We start from the raw sequence: 25,850 nt of genomic DNA on the forward strand, positions 1-25,850 counted from the left end.
ACACACACAATAACATATACAATAAACTTTAAGTATATTATCTTTTTTTTGCCTTTATAAGAGGAAGTTTAATTGTTAATTATTTACCTTAATAGTTTCAGAAAGAGGAACAGATTAGCTCAGTCCAACATGATTGGCAGTTGGCAAAATCTAGTGAAACAAGTGTTCTGATTGCTAAGGATTTAATTTGGGTGCTTTTAACACTGAGCCATCTTTAACACTTCAAACATAATCCAGAAGAAATGCATCATCTCCCTCCCTTTCATTATAATACCCTGCCTACGTTGCTTTAATATGGAAGTATCTTCATTAAATATGATTTTCAGAGGAACAAGTTCCCTGGAGAGTACAGCCATGAGGACAGTACACAAAAAGGAAAACTCATAACAAAACTCTGTATGTTAATTTACTAATCTAAGGAAACAGAACCTTCTAATATATTAAAAAATAAATCCAGTTACAAGTGCACTAATAGGTCTATGTGTAGAGTCTGGTAACTGAAAATGGATGGCTATTTACAAGATACGCAAGCAGGAATGGTGCACCTCGCCTGGTGTTGGCCCTCAGAAGCCAAAAGTGTTCTCTCCACTGTAGGCCACATATAAGAATCCATCTTCATCTCTTCCTTCTCCTAAAGCTGTCCCATAGTTAGGCTGGACTGTGGGACTGTTTTACACTCAAACAGGAAGATTCCCTTTTCAGAAGGAAGCTGGATCCTTTTCCTGATGATCCACATGAACTGAGCCACACTGACGTCAGATGGAACTAGATACTTCTGTTTGTCATTGTCAACAATCTGAGAGCCTGAGACGTTTTCCACAGTCACTGGAACCCGATTGGGATATTTCGCTCAGGTCTTCGCAGATTCCACGCACCTGTGTTCCAGCAAGTGGTCCTCCTTGAACATCCACTTCATGGCGGTGGCGGGGAAGGGATGCAGCCGGCTCTCGGAGCTGTGGAGCTCAGTGCACCAACCACAACAACAATGGCCTAGATTCTTTTTGATGTACTTTTGGGTGGTTTCCAATTTTTTTACTAATGTGAATAAAACTGCTGTGAACATTCTTATATAATTCTTTATGTGGACAGTAAATATTAAAGTGTTATACATATGTAGGATTATTTAAGAATTATATTGCTAACTTTTTTTCCAATTTTTTTCACTATTATAAATTTTAAGATACTCAAGAATATCAAGAATAGAGTTCTAATATTAGTAGGCATGCTTTATGTGGAAGAATAGTATTGTGTGTACTTACCTCTTCAACTTCTAAAGATATAAAATTTGTACCATCAGTATTTCATATAGTACATAATTTAAGTCACTTCTGGTTAATTTAGAATATCAGAAATGATTAAGCTTGGTATATCAGAATGAGGCCCCCATATTATATTAATTTGAACTGTATTTCTGCCTAAGTTAAAAATAAGCAAGATTTTAATGCCAAATTTCCTTACATTGAAATTTATGAATAAGAAAGCATTTCTAGATTTTTGCTAAAATAAGACAGTATTATTTAATATGGAAACAATAACTGAGAAGTATTCCTAAATCTAATTTGGAAAGTTATATTCATGATTTTAGGGGACTATGAACATAAGTGAGTGGAAAATTAAGATTTCATATGGCTTTTTGCAGCTGGTTAAGTCCTATACAGTTCATTGTCTTAAAGATGAAATTTGTACAAGGTTTTGGAAGGCAGGAATTGTAGATTAAAAGTTCTCGTTTCAAAGGTAGTACAAAATGGTTTTAACAATCTATCATCTTTCATTTACCAAAGGAAATATGTAAAAAGAAAAGGAAAATGTTCAGTGGGAACAAAACATTGAGATGATGAAAAGCTACAGGAAAGAAAAAAGACTTTAGAAAGACTACTAAAATGAAACTAGCTTTTTTTCCTCAACAATCTGTCTGAATTCATTTTGCTTTCATTATATATCTAGCCTAGAGGCAAAGTATGTTGAGTATTACAACAAAGAGGGTGTTATAAGGAGGGCTTTTAAAAAAATAATAAAGTATAACATATGTGTAAAGCATGCAACTTTGTAACAGGAAACTTTATAATAAGGGAGGACTGTGCTTAGCTTTTCCACGATTTTGGAAGAATGAATTTTATTAGGTGTTAGACAAAGAAATTATCAAGTGACTTTTATGCTGTAAGGTTGAAGATTTGTTATGACCATTTCTAGACTTTAGCAGTGGTTTTAATGTGGGCCCTGATATATTAGAAACAGTGCCTAGCACTATTAATATGTCTACTGTTGCTAGTTCTCTTAAGGAATATGATGTTTAACTTTGGCCTTTCAATGAAAGATTATTCAAAATCCTGTTATTCTGTGGTTTTCTCAGCAGTATTAGGCTGTTCTTGAATTGATCAACACATAATATAATTTGGGAACCCAATCAATGGTTCTTTTATTTTTGAAAGATGGTGACAAATTCTTTTGAAACTTGGAAAATTAGCTCCATCATTCATCCCTTACTCTTTCTTTGCTTCTCCTGCTCAACTTCCTAAAAACCATATTGTTTTGATGTCAGTGTGTAGAATAGATTATCTGTTGGGGAATCAGTATGTATTAATTATATTTGAATAAATGTAAGCTTGACAAATGATATGGGTAAGTAGGCGTTGTGCCCAATAGGTTATTCAGTTAATGAGGACACTAAAATTAGGGACCTCTAACATGCCAGAACCATATTTCTTGTAAATTTTCCCCAGTTTTGAGATTAACTGGCAATAGCTATATTTTTCTGGCTTTTTAAAGTCTAATATGGTAGAGTTTTAGGATTTATATAGTGCTTATTATAGAATAGTTGAGCTCTTTGTATTTATCACACTGCTATTGAAGTGAGCTAGAAGTATAGAAATCAGTCTTCTACCTTTTGGTTTTTCAGTAATCTATCTTTTAAAATATTATATCCCATACTCATTTTCCTGTCTTCTCTCTCCCACTAAAAAAATGATTACACACCATGCACATTTACGTACTGTTTTCATTGAAGGTGGGGGAGTTCAATGACACCCCTTAATATCCAGCCCACTGTAGGGATGTTAGAAAATCAGAGATGAAATTTCTCGGCTTAGGTGAGAGATGTTAGAAATATGTTAGCAAGATAGATTATTACATATTTAAAAATAGACTACTTTAAACCTTGCAAGATCACAGAAGCATTCAAAATAACTTTTAACCATGTGCAGTTCATTTGATAAAAATAAAAAGCCAAATAGTACAGACAAACTTATGAAGGCATCATTTCCCCCCTCATGGTTAACTCCTTATCTCTAAATAATGTAATTACCCACTACTTTTGAATTCATCATATTTAATTTTTTTCTGTTGATGTACCACAGTGACAAAGTGTTTTGATTAATGACACATTCTTTCTCTTATCCTTCCAGTTATATCACTGTCTCATTTCCATTGCTGCTCATTTCTGCACCTACAAAAAGGATACTCAAACTTCTATTTCTTGTTTTATCAGCTTTCAACTCCTTGATTCCACATTTTGTAAAACGAGCACATTAGTCATTTTATCTTTACCATTATTACTCTCTACCTTAAATTTCTCAACTTCTGTCAACTCACCTTTATTCTTGCTTTGTTGAGGTTAATAAAATTTACATACTGGTCTGTAGTTGTAGCTAAATCTTCTGTGACTGCTCTGTAGATGATTCTAAAAGTTAATACATACTTTGTTTGAGATATGTAAATATTGTTCAATGTAGTATATACCAGGATCATATTTCCTTTCTTTATGGTTACAATGTCCTGTGCTACTCAAAGGAGAATGTTTCTAGTAGATTCTTTTTTAAAAAAATCATACATTTCTTAAAAAAAAAGTCATATATTTCTTTACATAGCCTTATAATTCCTCAAGTTTTCTAGGCTTTCAGTCATACCATTGAATCTGTCAATTCCCTCTAGTTCCTGGGGACCTTCTTGTTATCTGGAGGTATGGGATTTTTTTTTTCTCCCCATTTTTTTTTACTTTTTGAATTATCACATTTTGTTCTGGAGTAATTTTTATTTCATTCTTTTGTTTTTCTTGGGCTTTTCTTCTTTCTGGCCTTCCTCAAGTGTTTGGTTGTCAGTTTTTTGTTTTGTTTTGTTTTTTTGAGGATCAATCAATAGATTAAGTACTGTGAAAATGGGTTGGCTTTTGACCAGCCAGCCTAGCTTTAAAGTGAGTGGTTGGGGATCTAGTTTAAAATAGGGACCTCCAAATGTCAGAATGAGGAGAGGAGGCCTATACATTCACAGGAACTAGCACCAGTATTAATCACTATAGTTCTTCCCAGACAGGCCAATATTTCTTTAAAGAATAAAACCCTTTCTCTCTCTCTGTTTTGTTTTGAGGGTGAGGGGCAATAAATACCTGCTTGTTGAATATATATGGCAAGTGGGAAGAGGGAAAGGAAAGAGGGCAGTTGGCTAGCTGGCTGTTCTTGGCTATCTATATATCTAATCTTTCTTTCAAAACATTTTTATTGATATATAAGTCACTTATACAATTCACCTATTTAAAGCACACAATTTAATGATTTTTATTATACTCACGGAGTTGTGCAGCCAGGACCACATCAATTTTAGAACATTTTTCCACTCCAAAATAAACCTCTTACCATTAAAATGGTTCTAAGACTCAATTTTCAATGTGTGGAACAAGGATGGGGGTGGGGTTCCCATGCAGTTCCAAATAATTCTCCAGACACCAGCTTGGTGTTCTATAATTCGATTCAATCCTGGCACTATCCATCTGGAGATAGCATCAGATCCCACAGGTTAAAGGGTCAGTTCTACAGGATTGCTCCCCACCCCCACTGCACCCAACCATTTCCCCATTTCAGATGCCAGTTTTAAGCCCATGTTGTTACCTGTACTTCCGACCCACCAGATACAGATTGGAAGTTCCCACGACCCCTTCCTTAGACTTCAGACAGCAGTCCCAAGCCTAGGTTGTTACGTGTACTTCTGATGGACCAGCTATAAATCAGAGGTTCCCATGACTTCCTCCTTAGGTTCAATTAATTTGTTAGAGCTGTTCACAGAACCCAGACAACTTACTAGATTACTGGGTTTTTTTGTTTTTGTTTTTTAGTAAGGGATATAACTCCAGAACAGCCAGATGGAAGAGTTGCATAGGGCGAGGTATGGGGAAAGGAACTTCCATGTCCTGTTTAGGTATGCCACTCTCCCCAAATTTTCATGTGTTCACCAACTCAGAAGCTCTCTAAACCCTGTCCTTTGGGTTTTTATGGAGGCTTCATTACCTAGGCATGATTGATTAAATCACAGGCCGTTGGCTATCTGTTCAACCTCCTGCCCGCCTCCCCTCCCTAGAGGTTGGGGTGGTAGGATTGAAAGTTCCAGCCCTCTAATCATATGGTTGGTTCTCCTGGCAAAGTCCCTATCCTTAGGTGAGGTCCAAAAGTCACCTCATTAACGTAATAAAAGACACCTTCATCGCTTCCAACACTTAGGAAATTGTGAAAACCCTTGGACATTTCACATAAATTGAATCATACAATATAAAGTCTTTTGTGATGTCTTCCTTTCACTTAGTATAATGTTTTCTTTCTTTTTTTTAAAAGATTTTATTTATTCATTTGAGAGAGAGAGCAAGCGAGAGCATGAGCGGGGGTGGGGGGCGGAGCAGCAGAAGGAGAGGGAGAAACAGACTCCCTACAGAGCAAGGGACCATGGGGCTCAATCCCAGGACCCTGAGATCATGACCTGAGCCGAAGGCAGACACTTAAACAACTGAGCCACCTAAGTGCCCTTTAGTATAATGTTTTCAAGGTTTATCTGTACTGTAGCATGTGTCAGTATTTCATTCGTTTTTAATGTAGAATAGTATTCTGTTGTATGAATATACCACATTATATTTATCTATTCATCAGTTGATGGACATTTAAACACTTGATCTTAGCCAAAAGGCAAAGAAGCCATATTTGATGGGTATTTAGATTTTCTACTTTATGGCTATTGTGAATAATGCTGTTACAAACATTCATATACAAATTTTCATTTCTCTTGGATATATATCTAGGAATAGAATAGCTGTAACTCTATGCTTAACCTTTTGAGGAACCACCAAACATTTTTCTGAAGTTGTAAACTTATTTTCATTCCTACCATTGATGCACTAGGGGTCCACCCAAGGATGAGGTTCTCCACATTCCTGTCAGCACTTGTTATTATCCATCTCTTTGATTATAGCAACCCTAGTGAGTGTGTGGCGGTATCTCATTGTGGTTATGATTTGCATTTCTCCGAACTGTGTCCATGGGGCGAGGGGCCAGGGCTTGTCAGTTGGTGGGCTTCTCTTAAGGACAGTTAGGGGACTACCTAGCTGTTTTCCTGGGGACTCAGATATCTGTAGGTGTAGGTCTTTTCTCCTGAGGTGGTCTTCTTTCTCTAGGGGTTTCTTTAACTTCTTTCTGGGGATCATGAGCCTAGTCCCATGGTTGGAGAAGGGAATTAGAGGATTGACTATCCAGGATATAGACTTTTTCTTCAACCATGTATTTTCAGTTACTTGCCCCATTCCCATGCTATTCTCTGTGTGTCCCTTTAATCTGGAGTCCCTTGTTTCGTTTAACTTCTCCAGAGATTATATTTCCTGGTTTCTATGAAGGTCTGTGTATCTGTTACTTACATAGATGTTTAAATAACTCTCTTGTCTTCAGATCCCATCTTACCTCACTTTCTCTGATACCTGGTGCTTTTACTTCCTGAGTCTTTTTGGAATTTTATGGGGTAAATAAATATATTCTCCAGGCATTTAGATTTGACCTTGCTGTGTCCTTTTGTATGGTTTACCTCTTCTCTGTTCACTTCTCATCTTCATAGATTGTGGTTAGGCTTACCACGGGTCTTTTGATTTCTTTGAAGGAGTTTATGTCTGTTTATTTTACTCCTTTTTGTGTGGGGTGGTTTTTTTGAGAGGAGAAGAGGACATAAGAGTTTTTAATTAACAATCTTGAAATAGGAAGTCATACTAACTCTTTTGATATAATGCGTCAGAGTCACTAGTCAGGTAAAGAAAATGTGAGTGGCTGTCTCCACAGGCTCTTAATTTCTGCCCTGAGTGAAATCATAATAAAGGGGGTCAGAATGCTTGCCAGGTCGTGATTACAGAAGCTTGGCTGTAAGTCATGGGCAAAAAGCTTGGTTGTCTGCCCCCACAGTTGAGTGAGTGGTTTCACCTCTGGGACCCAGTGAATGTTCAGACGGTTGAGTAATCCCACCTCAGGCACAGGGTTGGCAGCAAGGCCAGTAATATCTGAGTACTTGGCATGATAATTAATGGGGAATAGATGGGGAGTGTAAACATTTGACAGGATTTTGTCTCTTAGTTTCTTACAGTTTCATTTTCATTGCTATCAATAGGGTTGGTTTTGCTCAGAGAATGGGGGTATTCTTAATTTTGGCAGATGCAAGGATTGCTTTCATTCTAATATGGTTTCTCCAGGGAAAGGAGATGAACACTATGTTAGTCCGTGATCTACTTTAAGAGCTTTTTTTAAACCAGTTTATTTTTACTAATTTTTAAATTTTTTACTTAAAAAGTTGAAATATGGTTGATATACAGTGTTACATTAGTTTCAGGTGTACAACATAGTGATTCAACAACACTATAATTATGCTATGCTCACCACAAGTGTAGCTCCCATCTGTCACCATACTTTGCTATTACAACTGTATTTTCTATGCTGTACCTTTCATCTCTATGACTTACTCAATTCATAACTGGAATGAGCTCATCAGTAAGGTCAGAAGATGACGGGTAAGGTCTTGTTTAAGTTCTTAGCTCTTTGGTAGGTTGTGGGGATTGAGTTAGTTCTATTTGGATCACATAGAATTTGGGAACAGATGCTGGCTGACAAAAATCACATGTTTGCTGTGCAGAGAAAAGACAAAACTCTAGAATAGTTGCTCTCAAACTTCAGTGTCCACTAGAATCACCTGGAAGGCTTATTGAAACACAGGACTGCTAGGCCCCACTCTCAGAGTTTCTGACTCAGTAGGACTGGGATAGGGCCCAAGAATTTACATTTCTAACAAGTTTCTACCTGATGCTGATACTGCTGGTGTGGGGAACTACACTTTGAGAATCACTGCTTTTGAACAATGGTTCTTAAATTTTAGTGTGCAAAGAATTTTCTGGGAAGGTTTACTGAAAGTGTTGTGTCTAGGGCCTCACTTCTGGAAATTCTGATTTGGAAAGTTTGGGGTGAAGCCTAGGAATCTGCATTTTAAAGTAGCCTAGCTAATTCTGTGTTTTTTTTTTTTAATTCCACTGTGTAGGTATATACCACATTTTATCTATCTATTCATCATTTGATGGACAACCCCAGATAATTCTTATACAGGAACCACAGAAGATCAGCATACCATACTATGAGAAATGCTGCTCTGTAGGTTTCATGTAACAAAGATTGTAAGTTAATCATCCTGAGGCACCTGCCTGGCTCAGTCAGTAGAGTGTGCGACTCTTAATCTCAGGGTTGTGAGTTTGAGCCCCATGTTGGGTGTAGAGATTATTTAAAACAAATTAAAAAAATCATCCTTATTTATGTATTTTTACTAAATCAGAATACTACTTTTCTAATTTCCACATGTACTTTGGTATCAGTCAGTATCCCAGCAGGAAATAGAGCTTATCTCGGATGATTTAAATGAAGAGATTTTAGTGAAGGGATCATTGACAGGTGTAGGCAGAGTTAAGGGAACAAATAATGAAGCATCCAGATATTATCAGGAGTGGATCAACTTTTACCACTTCTAGGGTTGAAGGGACAGGAGGAAGTAATGGTATTATTTTGAGGGTTTATTAAGAGCGGGGGCCATGGAGAAGGGCCCTTCCTCTTACTCTTCATTCAGGCAGGAGAGACACAAAGTCTCATCAGTCAACTTTTGTTGCAAGGTGTTATTTTTGTCATTTTCCCATCTGAAACCAGAATTGCAATGTAGTCATCATTAGTGCTCATCATATAACCTAGTGGGAAAGGGGGTGGGTTGGTGAAGAAATAATTAATGTAAAATATGCTTAGCTGTAACATTTTCCATTTTTGTAGCTGGTCAGCACACTGAAGTTGAAAATCATAACTTTCTTCCTCCACTACCTATTTTCTATTCTCCTTATGTTTTTTCAGCACATTGGCTAGTCAGGCTTCTTTGCCTTCATACCCCAAAGATCTGAGTCCTTAAGTGTCCTATATTTATTGGGTTAACATAGTTTTTCATTAAATTTGTTATTGGACATAGGAATAATACTAAGAGGCTGGCCAGTGAATCCCTTGGATTTTAGACATGTTTATCTGTTCCTCATGTACAACAGCCACTCAGTTTCCTCTTAGTAATAGGGAGAAATGACTCTGTTAGCACATTAACCATTTTTTTTGCCTGTGGTGGAATCCCAACTGGGGCATTCTCAGCTTCAAATTTAATAGGACTGTGACTGTGTTCCTTGCTGGAAGCTTTTCTGGGAACTAGGATCTTTAATGTCTTCACAAAGTATGTCCATGATGAGAAATCCTTCCACACAGATCCTTTCTGGACCTCCTTTTTACCAATATTTCAGTCTTTTTCTTTCTACTTCCTTGATCCCAACCCATTAGCCATTACCCATGTATCAGTGTAAATCTGAATCTTAGGCTGTCTCACATTCCCAGTAAAGTGACAACGAGATGTATTGCTCAAAATTAAACTCATTGGGAAGATTTTCCTTTGTTACTGTTTTTCAAGGAAACTTTGGAGTGAGAAACTGATGTTACAGCTTACCCGTGCTGCCAGCATATCATGTAGACGCATCTGTAAACCAAGGCTGTGGGTTTTTTTCTTCTTCTGTTCATTGGTCATAGGAAATTGAACTGGAAATTGAAATGAGGTCATGGAAGAGGCAGTGAAGCAGCTGGAGTAGGTACTATGGGATTTGAGCCACTTACTCAGTTTATGCCTTCTTTTCTTATTCATATATTTCATTTCTCTTTAATGATAAGGTGCTGTTTCACATACTCAATTTCGTAACTCAGTAGATTGGGTAACCCATTTCCTGATGGGCAGCTCTGGTCATGTAGTCACTTGGTGTCCTGTAACTAGATGTTCTATCTGTATCATGGCCCTGCAGAACTAGGAGCTGTTTCTCGAATGGAGAATAACTGTTGACAGATAACCTGAGTGTCTGTACAATGACTCTTCTTTTGGGGGTTTTCAGAGGCTCTATAGAGTACACTTTTCTGGTATAGGTAATTCAAGTACTACTGGGTCTTTTGGGCCATAGAAAATCAGCTTACTTTATAGCCTTTATTAGCCTCAGAACCCTCTCTTGCTCTGGGCTCTGCTTAAAAGTAGCCACTCTACCTGAATGTATGACACATTGCTTCCAAAATTCAAGGACAGTCTCCATGTTCTGTGCTTTTTTTTCTTTTTGGAAGGCAGTGCAAGGGGAAGCAACATCTTTTTTTAGAGGGCATATTCTAACACGTCCCAGATTTTCCTGGAAACTTCACAGTGTGGTGGGCTCTTGAATTTTATGGGGTACTTGCCACTTCCTGCTTACCAGATTTACTTGTAACGTCATCGGTATTGGACCAGTGCTAAAAGAAGATATCCGTTTTTAAAAATTATGCACGACAGAGAGTTTTTACTTGTAAATGCTTATCAGTACGCCAAGTAATAATGTGTAACTAGTTTTTGAATTCCATCATCTAGTAATTTTGATTAAGAGAAACTAAAAGCAGCCCAAACAATTGTACTAGTATTCTTTGTACTAACCTTATCCAGAAAGGACTATTTTAAGGCTGGCTGCTGTTTCACACAGGTTACAAATAACCATTACTTTTTCATAGATGAAATACCTGACCTTCAAGAAAGCTTTAGGGAAAAAAAAAATTAATCCCTTTCTTTCTTAATTTTTTTTTACTTATCCAAGAAAGAAAATGCCAGTATTGATATATATGTTGCTTGAGCTAAAAAGCTTGGGAAAACACACAATGTATACCCATTAAATTTCTTTTTTTATTTTTATTTTTTTTTTTAAAGATTTTATTTATTTATTTGAGAGAGAGAGAATGAGAGAGAGCACATGAGAGAGGGGAGGGTCAGAGGGAGAAGCAGACTCCCTGCCGAGCAGGAAGCCTGATGTGGGACTCGATCCAGGGACTCCAGGATCATGACCTGAGCCGAAGGCAGTCGCTTAACCAACTGAGCCACCCAGGCGCCCCTAAATTTCTTTTTTTTTTTTTTTTTTTTTTTAAAGATTTTATTTATTTATTTGACAGAGAGAGACACAGCGAGAGAGGGAACACAGGCAGGGGGAGTGGGAGAGGGAGAAGCAGGCTTCCCGCCGAGCAGGGAGCCCGATGTGGGGCTCGATCCCAGGACCCTGAGATCATGACCTGAGCCGAAGGCAGACGCTTAACGACTGAGCCACCCAGGCGCCCCCCTAAATTTCTTTTTTTAAAGGTTATTATTTATTTTTTATTAAGTAATCTTTATGCCTAGTGGGGCTTGAACTTGTGACCCCAAGATCAAGAGTCGCATGCTCCACCGACTGAGCCAGCCAGGTGCCCCACCCATTAAATTTCTAGCATATGAGGTAAAAAGATAAAGTCTTTGAATAAGCTCTGAGTTTGTACCAAGAAGCTAGATTTGCTATTCTTCCAAAAGTAAAGGAACCTACTATATAACCTACGTCAGTAATTTCATGGCTTTTCATAAGAATATAACTTGAGTTTTGCTAAAGCTTCGTATTCTATGAAGGCATTTGAAATGCCAATCTGTGGAACAGGCTCTTTCTTTTTCCCCTAACTGTTTATGGGGCAATTTTCACGGATTTCTGGTGGGATGTTGCACACAAAGACTAAAAGGTTTTCCAGGACTTCATCCCTGTTCTGCTGGAAGTAGTTCTGGAGGATGGATGGTCATCCCCTGGGTATTCTTTTCCACTTCAGTGCTGCACTGGGATCCCAGAACCGCTGCTTCCTTGGCCTTGAACTCTTTCTCCCTCTGCAGGTGATGTTGTTCAATTTTAGCCTGAGCTTCTTTGGCCTGCTTTGGCCTCAGGGTTGTTTATTTGTGGGCCTCAGACACCAATGTGGCCTGCTTTTTGCTTGCAGTAGCTGCAGGATGTGCTGTAACTGACTGGCCGTGGCAGCCTGTACTACTGTCTTTGACAGGCAAAGGGAACTACTTGTGATCTTTATTCATTTGGATTGAGAAATGTAATAGATTATTAATAGATTTGCACCAGGTTTCATGAGCTGTGTTGACCTTTTCCACTAAATATATCTTATTTTTGAAGAGCAGCTGTAATTGGAATTTCTCCTAAGTTTATGATAATCCATAGTCGTTATCCAAGATCCATTTGGCTCTTTCACAGGCCAAATAGGGTAATGAATGAGGATGCATCATTGTTGCATTTTTTGTCTTTGATGGTGGCACTAATCTCTGCAGTTTCCTTAGGGACGAGTATTGATTTTGAAAAGTGTGCTCTTTTGGTGGGTTGGGAGAAGTTCCAAGGGATTCCAGTTAGTCTCTGCTATCATAATAACCTTCACAATACTCTTCCTTAGCAGAAGCTAAGGTAAGGATTCAGCTAGTTTATGAGTATATCTGTTCCAACTTCGTATTACATCAATGAGAAAATAATGGCAGGATGGGTTTATGTACCCGCTGGATTTACTGTGAGAAAGACTTGGGTGAAAGCTTCATTTATAACTAAAATTAAAGCTTTAAGTCCCACTTTGACTAGTGGGTCATGTGACATTCGACATTTTCAGGCATTAATGAACCTAGAAGGTCTGTGTATTTCCTTTCCTTTTATTTTATTTTTTAAAAGATTTTATTTATTTATTTGAGAGAGAGAATGAGATAGAGCATTAGAGGGGGGAGGGTCAGAGGGAGAAGCAGACTCCCCGCTGAGCAGGGAGCCGGATGCGGGACTCGATCCCAGGACTCCAGGATCACGACCTGAGCTGAAGGCAGTCGCTTAACCAACTGAGCCACCCAGGCGCCCCTGTGTATTTCCTTTTAATTAGTGCACCATCACTCAGTTAAATGGCCATCATAGGTGCTTTTAGGTTCTCCATGTACCTTGATTTGGGAGTTCAAGGTCCCAAGCTTTTTTATTTTGTAAGTGCTTAAGCAGAGCAGGTTGCCCGCTTAAGGAGTCTTTGTAATTACTCTTGTCATCAAACAATCAAGTGCAATAGCCATTTATCACTCAAAGCCCAGTCTTCAACTGGCACTTTATCCCACACTGTACCAATAATAATTTGAACAATTATGATTCCATTGCATGCCATGTATTTCTTTTGTTTTTTTTCTCCCCACCCCTACAGGAAGATCATCTGTGCATTCATCAGCTATGTGAGCAAAACAGTCCCCAAATTCCTACATACTGTATCAGTTAAGATCCCAGAGGGTATTATGCTAAGCGAAATAAGTCAATCAGAGAAAGACATGTATCATATGATCTCACTGGTATGAGGAATTCTTAATCTCAGGAAACAAACTGAGGGTTGCTGGAGTGGTGGGGGGGTGGGAGGGATGGGGTGGCTGGGCGATAGACATTGGGGAGGGTATGTGCTATGGTGAGCACTGTGAATTGTGTAAGACGAATCACAGACCTGTACCTCTGAAACAAATAATACATTGTATATTAAAAAAAAAAAAAAGGGAGGAGGAAGGGAAAAATGAAGGGGGGGGAATCAGAGGGGGCGATGAACCATGAGAGACTATGGACTCTGAGAAACAAACTGAGGGTTTTAGAGGGGAGGGGGGTGGGGGGATGGGTTAGCCTGGTGATGGGTATTAAAGAGGGCACGTATTGAATGGAGCAGTGGGTGTTATACACAAACAATGAATCATGGAACACTACATCAAAAACTAATGCTTTAATGTATGGTGATTAACATAACATAATAAAATAAAATTAAAAAAAGATGCAAAAAAAAAAAAAATCCCAGCAGGAAAAAGCATTCATGGCAGATGGTTCCAAGAGACTTTAAAGAAGTGGGATTACTTATAGAGGGGTGGGAAGAGTTAAGAAAAGAAATTATCTCTATAGTTAGCAGAATAAATGTAAACTATCTAATTTAAATAATTGTATTTTGGGGTATGTTTGTTATGGCAGCTTGACCTTTAACGTAACTAATACGATAATTTACATTATTATGGCTGTGTAGACACTACTGACTGCTGAGGCATGATTATATTTCTTCTCTGTTTTCTCTGAAGTTAAAAATAATTTAAAGGACATTTTTATACCCTTTAACCAGATTTCTCCACTGTTAATATTTTTATCTCATTTTTTTATCTTCTTTCTTTCTTTCTTTCTTTCTTTCTTTCTTTCTTTCTTTCTTTCTTTCTTTCTTTCTTTCTTTCTTTCTTCTTTCTTTCTTTCTTCTTTCTTTCTCTTGTGCTCACTCTCTCATGCATACACTTAACCGACTGAGCCACCCAGGCACCTTTTAGTGTGTATTTCTTAAGAATAGGAATATTCTTACATAACCACAGTACAGTTATTAATTTCATAAAATTACATTGATATAATACTTTTATCTATTCTAAAACCCGAATTCTAATTTTGTCCATTGTTCTAATAATGTAAAAAGGTGCTTTATAGCATCCCCCCCACACTATTACAAGATCTAGTCCAGTCTGTATTCATTTGCATGTATTTTTGGCCTCTTTTTTTTTTTTTAAAGATTTTGTTTATTTATTTGACAGAGAGAGACATAGCGAGAGAGGAAACATAAGCAGGGGGAGTGGGAGAGGGAGAAGCAGGCTTCCCGCAGAGCAGAGAGCCTGATGCGGGGCTCGATCCCAGGACCCTGGGATCATGACCTGAGCCGAAGGCAGACGCTTAACGACTGAGCCACCCAGGCGCCCCTTTTTGGCCTCTTTTAAGCTGGGAAATTTCCACAGCCTTTCCTTGTCTTCTGTGACATTGACATTTTTGAAGAGACTCTCTCACCACTTAAAAAAAAAAATTCTCGTTTTGTTTATCAATTGTTTCCTTGTGACATTAAGATTATACATTCTTGGCCAGACTAGTATACTACTGCCAAGAATAGGTAATATTGCATTTTCTGTACAGTATCATGTAGAGTCACCTTCATTGATGATTAATTTTGATCTGCTGGTCAAGGTGTTGCTTGACTTCTCCACTGTATAATTACTGTTTTCCCCCATTGCTACTAGTAAGCAGTATACATATCCTGCTTTTCCTCAAAAGTTCCCCTTAAATTTATCATTCATTGTTGATTCTTGCCTGATAAAATCTTTACAGTGATGGTTACAAGGTGATTTTTCTAACTCAGCACTTACTTTATATTTGTCATTTGGCCCTCAGTGTTCTTTAAGCAGTAGATTTCCCTTATCCCTCATTTATTCATTTGTCTATTATTAGTGTGGACTCATGAATTTCTATTTTTCTCAATAATTTATAAGTCAATATTGAACTTAATACTTTTGGTGCTTAAATTGTCCCAGATTTGGCCAGTGGAAGCCTCTTTAAGCTAGCTCCTGTGTCCTTGTGACATGCCTTTTTTCTTTTTTTAAGGACTTTTAAAACTTTATAGCACAGCAGGATGTTCCAGGATCATCTTATACCTATCCTGCTCTGGCCATGGAATAAGCTATTTCTCTGGGCAGCCCTGGTTCCTATTAGTGGGAAATGGTATTAGAGACTGAGATATGAGTGCTGGTGTGCTCTTGTTACATGGTATCTTTGCTTTTAGGCCCTTTTAGAAGACAAACCTATAAATATGTACATGTACATATATTTACATGTACATGCATAAGCACATACATAGAAACATGCACAGAAATATGGATATATGCACATGAACGTGCATCAACTTAGACATATACATTATTTAGATATCATGAGTTCACACCAATATCTCCAATTTTAGTCTATCCCTACATGGTTCTTTTTTCCTTTCCCATTCCATATTTATATCCCTTCTTCCAAAGTGGATCCCTGGCTCCCAACAACATTCACACATGTATTCATTCACTCATTCCTGTAACACATATAAAGTAGTTTCAGAATGTCTTCTGACCATATCACTACAATAAACAAACCTCTGTTCCTTCTCTTTTTAGCTAACTCACTCCCAAAATCAAGTGCTTCTCTAAGACTGACCCTTGGAATCCCGCATACTTTCAAGTTCCTTCCCTCTGACCAGAGCCATGAACTCCTAGGTCACAACCCATGTTGAGTATTTTTGCATTATTGTTTCACTTTTTTCTTTGATTTTTATCTGTCCTTTCCCTAAGATCTCTGCTTCCCTCTGTTCCTTTTCATCAAATCTTATCAGCCTTTCTTTCTCTACTTTCTATACTCTTAGGTTTCTGGTAGTAACATTGGGCTGGTGGTAGAATTGCTGTTGGAATTCCCCTGTCCATATATGGTGGAGGTTGCAGTATTCTCTGTATCACAGTAATGCAGAAGGTACAGGGTCAATGAGTTTTATGTCTCTCCTCCCCTTGCCCCCCCCCAGGAGAGTAAAAGAGGAAGGGCTTTGAATTAGGTGACCACCATTACTCTGTGAATCTAGAAACTCTGTTTTTTAAAAGACTTTTATATCAGGGTGCCTGGGTGGCTCAGTCGTTGGGCATCTGCCTTCGGCTCAGGTCATGATCCCAGGGTCCTGGGATCAAGCCCCGCCATCGGGCTCCCTGCTCCGCGGGAAGCCTGCTTCTCCCTCTCCCACTCCCCCTGCTTGTGTTCCCTTTCTCACTGTGTCTCTCTCTGTCAAATAAATAAATAAAATCTTAAAAAAAAAAGACTTTTTAGATCTCAGACATATTAAAGTGAATATAAAGGGACATTATGAACAATATTATGCCAATAATTTAATAACTTAGATGAAATAAATAATTTCAAGACCATAATTTACTAAAAACCAACACAAGAAGAAATGGAAAGTTTTAATAGCCCTATATCTATTCAAATTTTTGAATTCATAATAAAAAAAACATTTCACAAAGGATATTTCTAGCTTAGATAGTGTCACAGGTGAAATATAATAAAAGTTTAAGGAAGAGATAATATCAGTGTTATATAAACTCTTTCCAAAATAGATGAGGAAGGAATGCTTCCTAATGCATTTATGAGGCCTATATAGTCTTGATACTAAAGCTGACGAAGGTATTATAATAAGGAAAAATTACAATCAGTATCCCTCATTGACACAGATGCAAAAATAATATTAGCAAATGGAATCTAGCAGTATACAAAATGGATAACCTATCATGACAAATTGAAAGTTTCTTGCAGGAATATAAGATTGGTTCCACAATTGAAAATAAATCCATACAAAAACAAGAAGAAAAGCTACAAGATTTAACATAAAATGGGTTATAGACCTAAATTTAAAAGCTAAAACTATTAAACTTGTCAAAGAAAAAAAATTTATTTTTATAAAGAAAATTTTTATTACATTGGAGTAGGCAAAGATTTCTCAGGCATACAAAGCACAAATCATAAAAGAAAGAAAATACAAATGAATTATACTTCACCAAAATTGAAATCTGTCTTCAAAAGATAACTTCAAAGGAAAACATTTTTTTAAAATAAAGATTTTATTTATTTGAGAGAGAGAGAGTGAGCACACGAGCAGGGGTGTGGGGTAGAGGAAGAGGGAGACGCAGGCTCTCTGCTGAGCAGGGAGCCCCATGTGGGGCTCGATTCCAGGACCCTGAGATCATGACCTGAGCCGAAGGCAGACGCTTAACCAATTGAGCCACCCAGGCACCCTGAAAAGAAAACATTTTTATAAGAAAATGAAAAGGCAAGCCTCAGACTGAAAGAAAATATTCACAGTGCATATAGCTGACAAATGTGTTGTATCCAGAACATATAATGGATTCTTATTTCTCAATAAGAAGATAACCCCATTTTAAAACATGGACAAATGTTTGAAGAGACATATCACAAAAGAAGATATATACCAATGGCCCAATAAGGACATGAAAAGATGCTCAGCATCGATAGGCCCCAGGGAAATTCAAATTAAAACCACAGTGAGATACCTCTACATATCCAGCAGAAAAGCTAAAATAAAAAAAGACTGAAAATAACAAGTTCAGTTACTGTGAACTTGTGACAACTTGATTTTTTTAATCTAAAATGTAATGTATTTTATTTATTTTTTTTAAAATTTTATTATGTTATGTTAGTCACCATACAATACCTCATTAGTTTTTGATGTACTGATCCACAATTCATTGTTTTCATATAACACCCAGTGCTCCATGCAGTATGTGCCCTCCGTAATACCCATCACTGGGCTAACCCATCCCCCCACCCCCCTCCCCTCTAAAACCCTCAGTTTGTTTCTCAGAGTCCATAGTCTCTCATGGTTCATCTCTCCCTCTGCTTTCCCCCCCTTCATTTTTTCCCTTCCTTCTCCTAATGTCCTCCATGCTATTCCTTATGTTCCACAAATAAGTGAAACCATATGATAATTGACTTTCTCTGCTTCACTTATTTCACTTAGCATAATCTCCTCCAGTCCCATCCATGTTGATGTAAAAGTTGGGTATTCATCCTTTTTGATGGCTGAGTAATATTCCATTGTATATATGGACCACATCTTCTTTATCCATTCTTTTGTTGAAGGGCATCTCGGCTCTTTCCACAGTTTGGCTATTGCGGACATTGCTGCTATGAACATTGGGGTGCATATGGCCCTTCTTTTCACTACATCTGTGTCCTTGGGGTAAATACCCAGGAGTGCAATTGCTGGGTCATAGGGTAGCGCTATTTTTAATTTTCTGAGGAACCTCCACACTGTTTTCCAAAGTGGCTGTACCAACTTGCATTCCCTCCAACAGTGTAAGAGGGTTCCCCTTTCTCCACAACCTCTCCAACATTTGTTGTTTCTTGCTTTGTCAATTTTTGCCATTCTAACTGGTGTCAGGTGGTATCTCAGTGTGGTTTTGATTTGAATTTCCCTGATGGCACAAATGGCTAACAGACACATGACAGCTTGATTTTATGTTCTCATAGGGCAGATCTGTGGGAAGTCCAAGGTATTTCCTAAACTTCTTTGACTTGAGATACCTTAACTCCCAAACTCTCTTCCCTGTGGATCTCGTTAAGGCTTGGTTTTAGGCTTTGGTAGGTGGGTTTAGAGCAGGGCTTACTCTGGGGCAAGATTCTTACTCTTAAGGGAACAGCAGCCTTTCTCAGGGCGTTTACAAGGTGTTAATGAAGTCTCCCCATCTCAGCTGGGCCAGGCCTTTAATATCCCCCAACACTGCTTGACTGCTGGTATCTATTCCGTTCCTTCCCTGGTAGCCATCATCCTCTGGTCAGTCCTGCACAGTCTCTCTGTGTGCATGGTCAGGTCAGTGCTCAACCAGGGGCTCTCAGGGATCTATCTCACAGCCTTCTATTCTCCCAGAGTGGCTGCACCAGTTTGCATTCCCACCAACAGTGTAAGGGGGTTCCCCTTTCTCTGCATCCTCGCCAACATCTCTTGTTTCCCAAGTTGTTAATTTTATGGTAGTTTTTATTAAAAATAGTCATTTTTTAACACTAAAGGTGCTTTTTTTTGACAGTTAGTATTTCTGCTTACATGAACCATTATTGCACCTGTGCAGTATTTTGAGCTTAAAGAAACTTTGAAAACAAAGGAAATGATTAAAATTCAAAAATTTTAGTTCCCCAAATACTAACTTACCTGCTGATTACTTATATTTTGTATTGATTCTGTACAATGTTTATAATGCAAATATATTCCAATTATATTTTGATATAGGATAGCATTTATAATCCTCAGAATATACATATATTTCAACCATGCCAAGGTAACACTGGTGTTCAAACAACAGTAGCTAGTCTGAAGTTTAAAAGAAACACTTGCTCGCTGAAGTACATTCCTTTTGAGGCATGGACTGGAAACCATGTTGAGTATGCTAAGTGGTTCCATCTGACCTGCAGAAAATCACTATTGGTTACATTTTCACTTTGTACTATATGTTACTGACAAAGCCAACTGGCTGAAGTAAGCTTTTTGAAATGGACATTTCTGGTTGAGCTTTTGGAAGACTGCATTTTTAAATGTGAAACATAAAAAAAATACTGTTCACTGGTTGCATATTAAAAGCAAATGGCCAGAGGAAACAAGATGAATTATAAAAACTCATAAGATGAAAACATTAAATTTTGTGTACAATTTTATTATTTGTAGTAGGTTTAAAAATAATTACACTTAATAAGCCAACCTCCTTAAAAGAGCAAAAAGATACACTATCAACCTCAGACATTACAGCAAAGGATACATTGATATACCTTAATAAAGAAAAGATTTTGACATTGTTCCTTTTATAAATATTTAATCATATAGGTTTTATAAATATTTTATAAATATTTAATTATATAGGTTTTATATGTACTGAGTGAAGACTTGGAAAATTGATGTGAATCAATGTATCAGTGTACTTTTGACCTTTGAGGAAATGCAATCTGGGCTGGAAAAAACTATGAACTTGAGGCAAAATATTCTGAGTTTGAGTCTTTGTTTTGCCATTGACTGACTTTGTCAGTATAAAACACATCCTCTTTTTAGCCTTGGGTTTCCCTTAAAATATGGTTCTGTATTTGCCTGATCCTGTCATTGTCAGTAATGAACTGTTATTTAGAAGTAGCTTAAGCTCCTGGTAAGAAAGCCGCTTTTGTAAATTCCGGGTATTATTTTTATAGCGTGCAGTAACTGAACTGGTGAAGCTAGAGCTTATGAACCACATGTGACATTGAAAGATTGCTGAATATTCAGAAGTAGTTACACAGGCCTTCTTATTTAGTTAGGATTTACCAGGCTTCTTCTGGGAAGCTCTTTGCTAGATACTATTAGAGTTATAAGGTAAATACATGCTAGTGTCCCAGCCCTAAGAAAGGAAAGAAACCAATATCAGAAACTGACATGAGTTACATGCTGACTTGTGCCAAGTACTTTACTGGTGATTTACTGACCTCATGCAATCACCTACATCAGTTGAAGGTCTCATAATAGCATTTATTGAGTGCTCACTGTGTGCCAGTTATTTTGCTGAGAGTTGTATAACTGTAGTCTGTTTTACAGATGAGGAAACTAAGGTTTAAAGAATTTCTTTAAGGGCATGTAGCTGACAAATGGCAGAGTGCACATTTCACAACTATAATGCTTGTTGGGGTCAACATATCGTCAAATGAGAAGAGTGCGAGTTGGTATCATGACATATTTCTATGTTGAGAGAATCAGAGTGGATGCCACTGATACTTTTTTGACTGACCCTATATAGTCATAATGGATTGGTGGCAATAATTATCATTCTCAAGGGAAAAAAAAGAGATGGTGGGAGAGACTACAGATTCTCAATGGTGGGTGAATGTCAGTGCAGTTTGAAAAAACTATTCTTACCCTTACCTTCTTGAGAATTCATATCCCAAAGGGGAAAATTTGTCCTATACTCTCCAAAATGGAGATTTTTTAAGGAGAATTTTGCATGTTAGTATGGAAGATAATTTTTTTAGAAGATTCATTCATTTATTTTAGAGAGAGAGCATGAGTGAGAGGGGCAGAGGGAGAGGGAGAGAGAATCTCAAGCAGCACAGAGCCCGATGCCAGGCTTGATCTCGTAACCCTGAGATCATGACCTGAGCTGAAACCAAGAGTTGGATGCTTAATCGATTGTACCACGCAGGTGCCTCTGGGAGATAATTTTTAATGGATTTTAAACTGTTAGATGATGATAGCATCTAACTTTGTTTAAACTCTACTTTGTTTAAAGTAGAGTTTAAACAAATACCCAGGTCTACTTTGTTAGACATTCTTAGGTTGTTATGGGTATATCTTGTAGATCTTTTATTGGTAGGTGTTAGATAAATACTGCCAGATTAGAGAAATCTCTTCTCTCACTTCTGATTTTATGTGGAACAAAGAAGAGGATGTAAGAGCCATATGAAATATGTATTTGTGTTATTAAGAGTGATGCTCAAAAAGTTAAAAAAAATTAAACATAGAATGAATCAACAATTCCACTTTTTGGTATATACCCCCCAAAAAATGAAAGCAGGAACTCAAGCAAATATTTGTATGCCCATGTTCATAGCAGCATTATTTACAATAGCCAAAAGGTAGAAGCAACCCAAATGTCCCATGACAGTTAAATAAACAAAATGTGATATATACATACAATGGAATGTTAATTCAGTCATAAAAAAGAATGAAGTACTGATATATGCTACTGTATAGATGAATCTTGGAGACATTTGCTAAGTGAAATAAGCCAGTCATGAAAGGATAAATATTGTATGATTCCTTTTATTTGAGGTCCCTTGAATAGTGAGATTCATAGAGACAGAAAGTAGAATGATAGCTGCCAGGGGCTGAGTGGAAGAGGGAATGGGGAATTAGTATTTAATGGGTACAGAGTTTTAGCTCGGAAAGATGAAAAAGTTCTGCAGACGGATGGTGGTAATGATTGTACAACACTATAAACGTACCTCATGCCACAGAACTGTACATTTAAAAATGGTTAAAATGAAAGATTTTATGTTATGCATATTTTACCCTAATTAAAAAAATACACACAGTACCCCAAAAAAGTGGGATGAAATGAATTTCAAAAAGTATGAGTGATAATACAGTAGAGTCCTTAAAGTCTCTACACTAACAAAAGGAAGAAGGGTAACTTCCTGTATATTGTTAGGTCTCTTGATATGAAGTTATACTTGACCTTGGGTCAGGAATGTGCTAAGGGAGGTGAGGACAGAGAATTAAAATTGAGAATGAAAGAAGAGTTAGGCTTTAATTAATTAATTAATTAATTAATTTTTAAAGATTATTTATTTGAGAGAGAGAGAGAACATGGCAGGAGGGGCAGAAGGAGAAGGAGAGAATCTCCAGCAGACTCCCCAGTGATGTGGAGCCCAATTGGGGCTCGATTTCACTCATGACCTGAGCAGAAATCAAGAGTCAGAGGCTTAACTGATCCACCCAGGTGCCCCATTAGGCTTTATTTTTAAAACTATTTTATTTTATTTTTTATTTTTTAAAAGATTTTATTTATTTATTTGACAGAGAGAGAGAGAGAGAGAGATCACAAGTAGGCAGACAGGCAGGCAGAGGGAGAGGGAGAAGCAGGCTCCCTGCTGAGCACAGAGCCCCATGTGGGGCTCGATCCCAGGACCCTGGGATCATGACCTGAGCCGAAGGCAGATGCTCAACCATCTGAGCCACCCAGGTGTCCCTTTTAAAACTATTTTAAAGAAGTAGGTAGTTTAGGTGCTTAGAAAATCTGAATTAGTGTGTCCTTCAAAAAAAGCATATAAGAATGACCTTTTGAAGGAAAATTAATTATCATTGTCTTTAGGGTTTAATTTGTAATTTAAACATAAGAGGTTTATTTTTCTCTTTATCAGGGTTTCTTATGCCCTTGACACTATTGGCACTTTGGTCTAGATAATTATTTGTTGTAGAGGCTGGCCTGTGCTATTGCAGGTTGTTCATCTCTACCCATTAGATGCTAGTAACACCCACCTCCTCCCCCACACAGTGTGACAACCACTGGGCAGCATAAATCACCCTCACTGCTCTACATTACAGGATTAGTGTTAACAAAAAATTAAGGACTGCATCTTGGGTATAACTTATCCCCTGCTTTTTTTTTTCCATTTAATTAATTAGTTGATTGACTTTTATTTTAATTCCAGTTAGTTAACATATAGTGTAGTATTAGTTTCAGGTGTACAATATAGTGCTTCAACACTTCCATACAACACCCAGTGCTCATCACAACAAGTGCATTCTTTAATCACTATATTGTACACCTGAAACTAATACTACACTATATGTTAACTAACTGGAATTTAAATAAAAACTAAAAAAAGTGATTTAGTAATTCTCTACATTACTCAGTGCTCATTTAGATAAGTGCACTCTTCATCCCCTCTACCTATTTCACCCATCCTACTCAACTCTCCTCTGGTAACCGTTAGTTAGTTTTCTATAGTTAAGCATCTGTTTTTTGGTTTGTCTCTTTTTTCTTTGTTCATTTGCTTTGTGTCTTAAATTCCACATATGAATGAAATGATATGGTACTTGACTTTCTCTGACATTTCGCTTAGCATTATACTCTCTAGACGCATTCATGTTGTTGCCAATGGTTAGATTTCCTTCTGTTTTATGGCTGAATAATATTCTACTGTATATATATACCACATCTTCTTTATCAATTCATCTATCAATGGATACTTGGGCTGCTTGCATATTTTGGCTATTGTAAATAATGCTTCAATAAACATAGGGATGAATATATCTTTTTATTTTTTTTTATTTTATGTTTTTTTATTTTTTAAAATTTTTTAGTTTTTTTATTCTTATGTTAATCCCCATACATTACATCATTAGTTTTAGATGTAGTGTTCCATGATTCATTGTTTGTGCATAACACCCAGTGCTCCATGCAGAACGTGCCCTCCTCAATACCCATCACCAGGCTAACCCATCCTCCCACCCCCCTCCCATCTAGAACCCTCAGTTTGTTTTTCAGAGTCCATCATCTCTCATGGTTCATCTACCCCTCCGATTTCCCCCCTTCATTCTTCCCCTCCTGCTACCTTCTTCTTCTTCTTTTTTTTTTTCTTAACATATATTGCCTTATTTGTTTCAGAGGTACAGATCTGAGATTCAACAGTCTTGCACAATTCACAGTGCTTACCAGAGCACATACCCTCCCCAGTGTCTATCACCCAGTCACCCCATCCCTCCCACCCCACCCCCCACTCCAGCAACCCTCAGTTTGTTTCCTGCGATTAAGAATTCCTCATATCAGTGAGGTCATATGATACATGTCTTTCTCTGTTTGACTTATTTCGCTCAACATAATACCCTCCAGTTCCATCCACGTCGTTGCAAATGGCAAGATCTCATTCCTTTTGATGGCTGCATAATATTCCATTGTGTGTGTGTGTGTATATATATATATATATATATATATATACCACATCTTCTTTATCCATTCATCTGTCGATGGACATCTTGGCTCTTTCCACAGTTTGGCTATTGTGGACATTGCTGCTATAAACATCGGGGTGCATGTACCCTTTCGGATCCCTACTTTTGTATCCTTGGGGTAAATACCCAGTAGTGCAATTGCTGGATCATAGGGTAGCTCTATTTTCAACTTTTTGAGGAACCTCCATACTGTTTTCCAGAGTGGCTGCACCAGCTTGCATTCCCACCAACAGTGTAGGAGGGTTCCCCTTTCTCCGCATCCCCGCCAACATCTGTCGTTTCCTGACTTGTTAATTTTAGCCATTCTGACTGGTGTGAGGTGGTATCTCATTGAGGTTTTGATTTGGATTTCCCTGATGCCGAGCGATGTTGAGCACTTTTTCATGTGTCTGTTGGCCATTTGGATGTCTTCTTTGGAAAAATGTCTGTTCATGTCTTCTGCCCATTTCTTGACTGGATTCTTTGTTCTTTGGGTGTTGAGTTTGATGAGTTCTTTATAGATTTTGGATACTAGCCCTTTATCTGATATGTCATTTGCAAATATCTTCTCCCATTCTGTCAGTTGTCTTTTGGTTTTGTGGACTGTTTCCTTTGCTTTGCAAAAGCTTTTTATCTTGATGAAGTCCCAATAGTTCATTTTTGCCCTTGCTTCCCTTGCCTTTGGCGATGTTTCTAGGAAGAAGTTGCTTCGGCTGAGGTCAAAGAGATTGCTGCCTGTGTTCTCCTTTAGGATTTTGATGGACTCCTGTCTCACATTGAGGTCTTTCAACCATTTGGAGTCTATTTTTGTGTGTGGTGTAAGGAAATGGTCCAGTTTCATTCTTC

At 37.7% G+C, this 25,850-nt stretch overlaps 1 protein-coding gene and 2 pseudogenes across 6 annotated transcripts in view; 1 reads left to right on the forward strand and 2 right to left on the reverse strand.

Moving 5' to 3' along the window:
* Nucleotides 1-25,850, forward strand: part of BBS9 (Bardet-Biedl syndrome 9) — a 475,024-nt gene that overhangs the window by 54,327 nt on the left and 394,847 nt on the right. The gene's annotated exons all lie outside the window — the stretch shown is intronic.
* LOC110580253 lies at nt 564-916 on the reverse strand (annotated as a pseudogene).
* On the reverse strand, nt 11,814-19,613 carry LOC110580242 (annotated as a pseudogene).

Source organism: Neomonachus schauinslandi, chromosome 12, assembly GCF_002201575.2.
Source record: "Neomonachus schauinslandi chromosome 12, ASM220157v2, whole genome shotgun sequence".
Classification (NCBI taxonomy): Eukaryota; Metazoa; Chordata; class Mammalia; order Carnivora; family Phocidae; genus Neomonachus; species Neomonachus schauinslandi.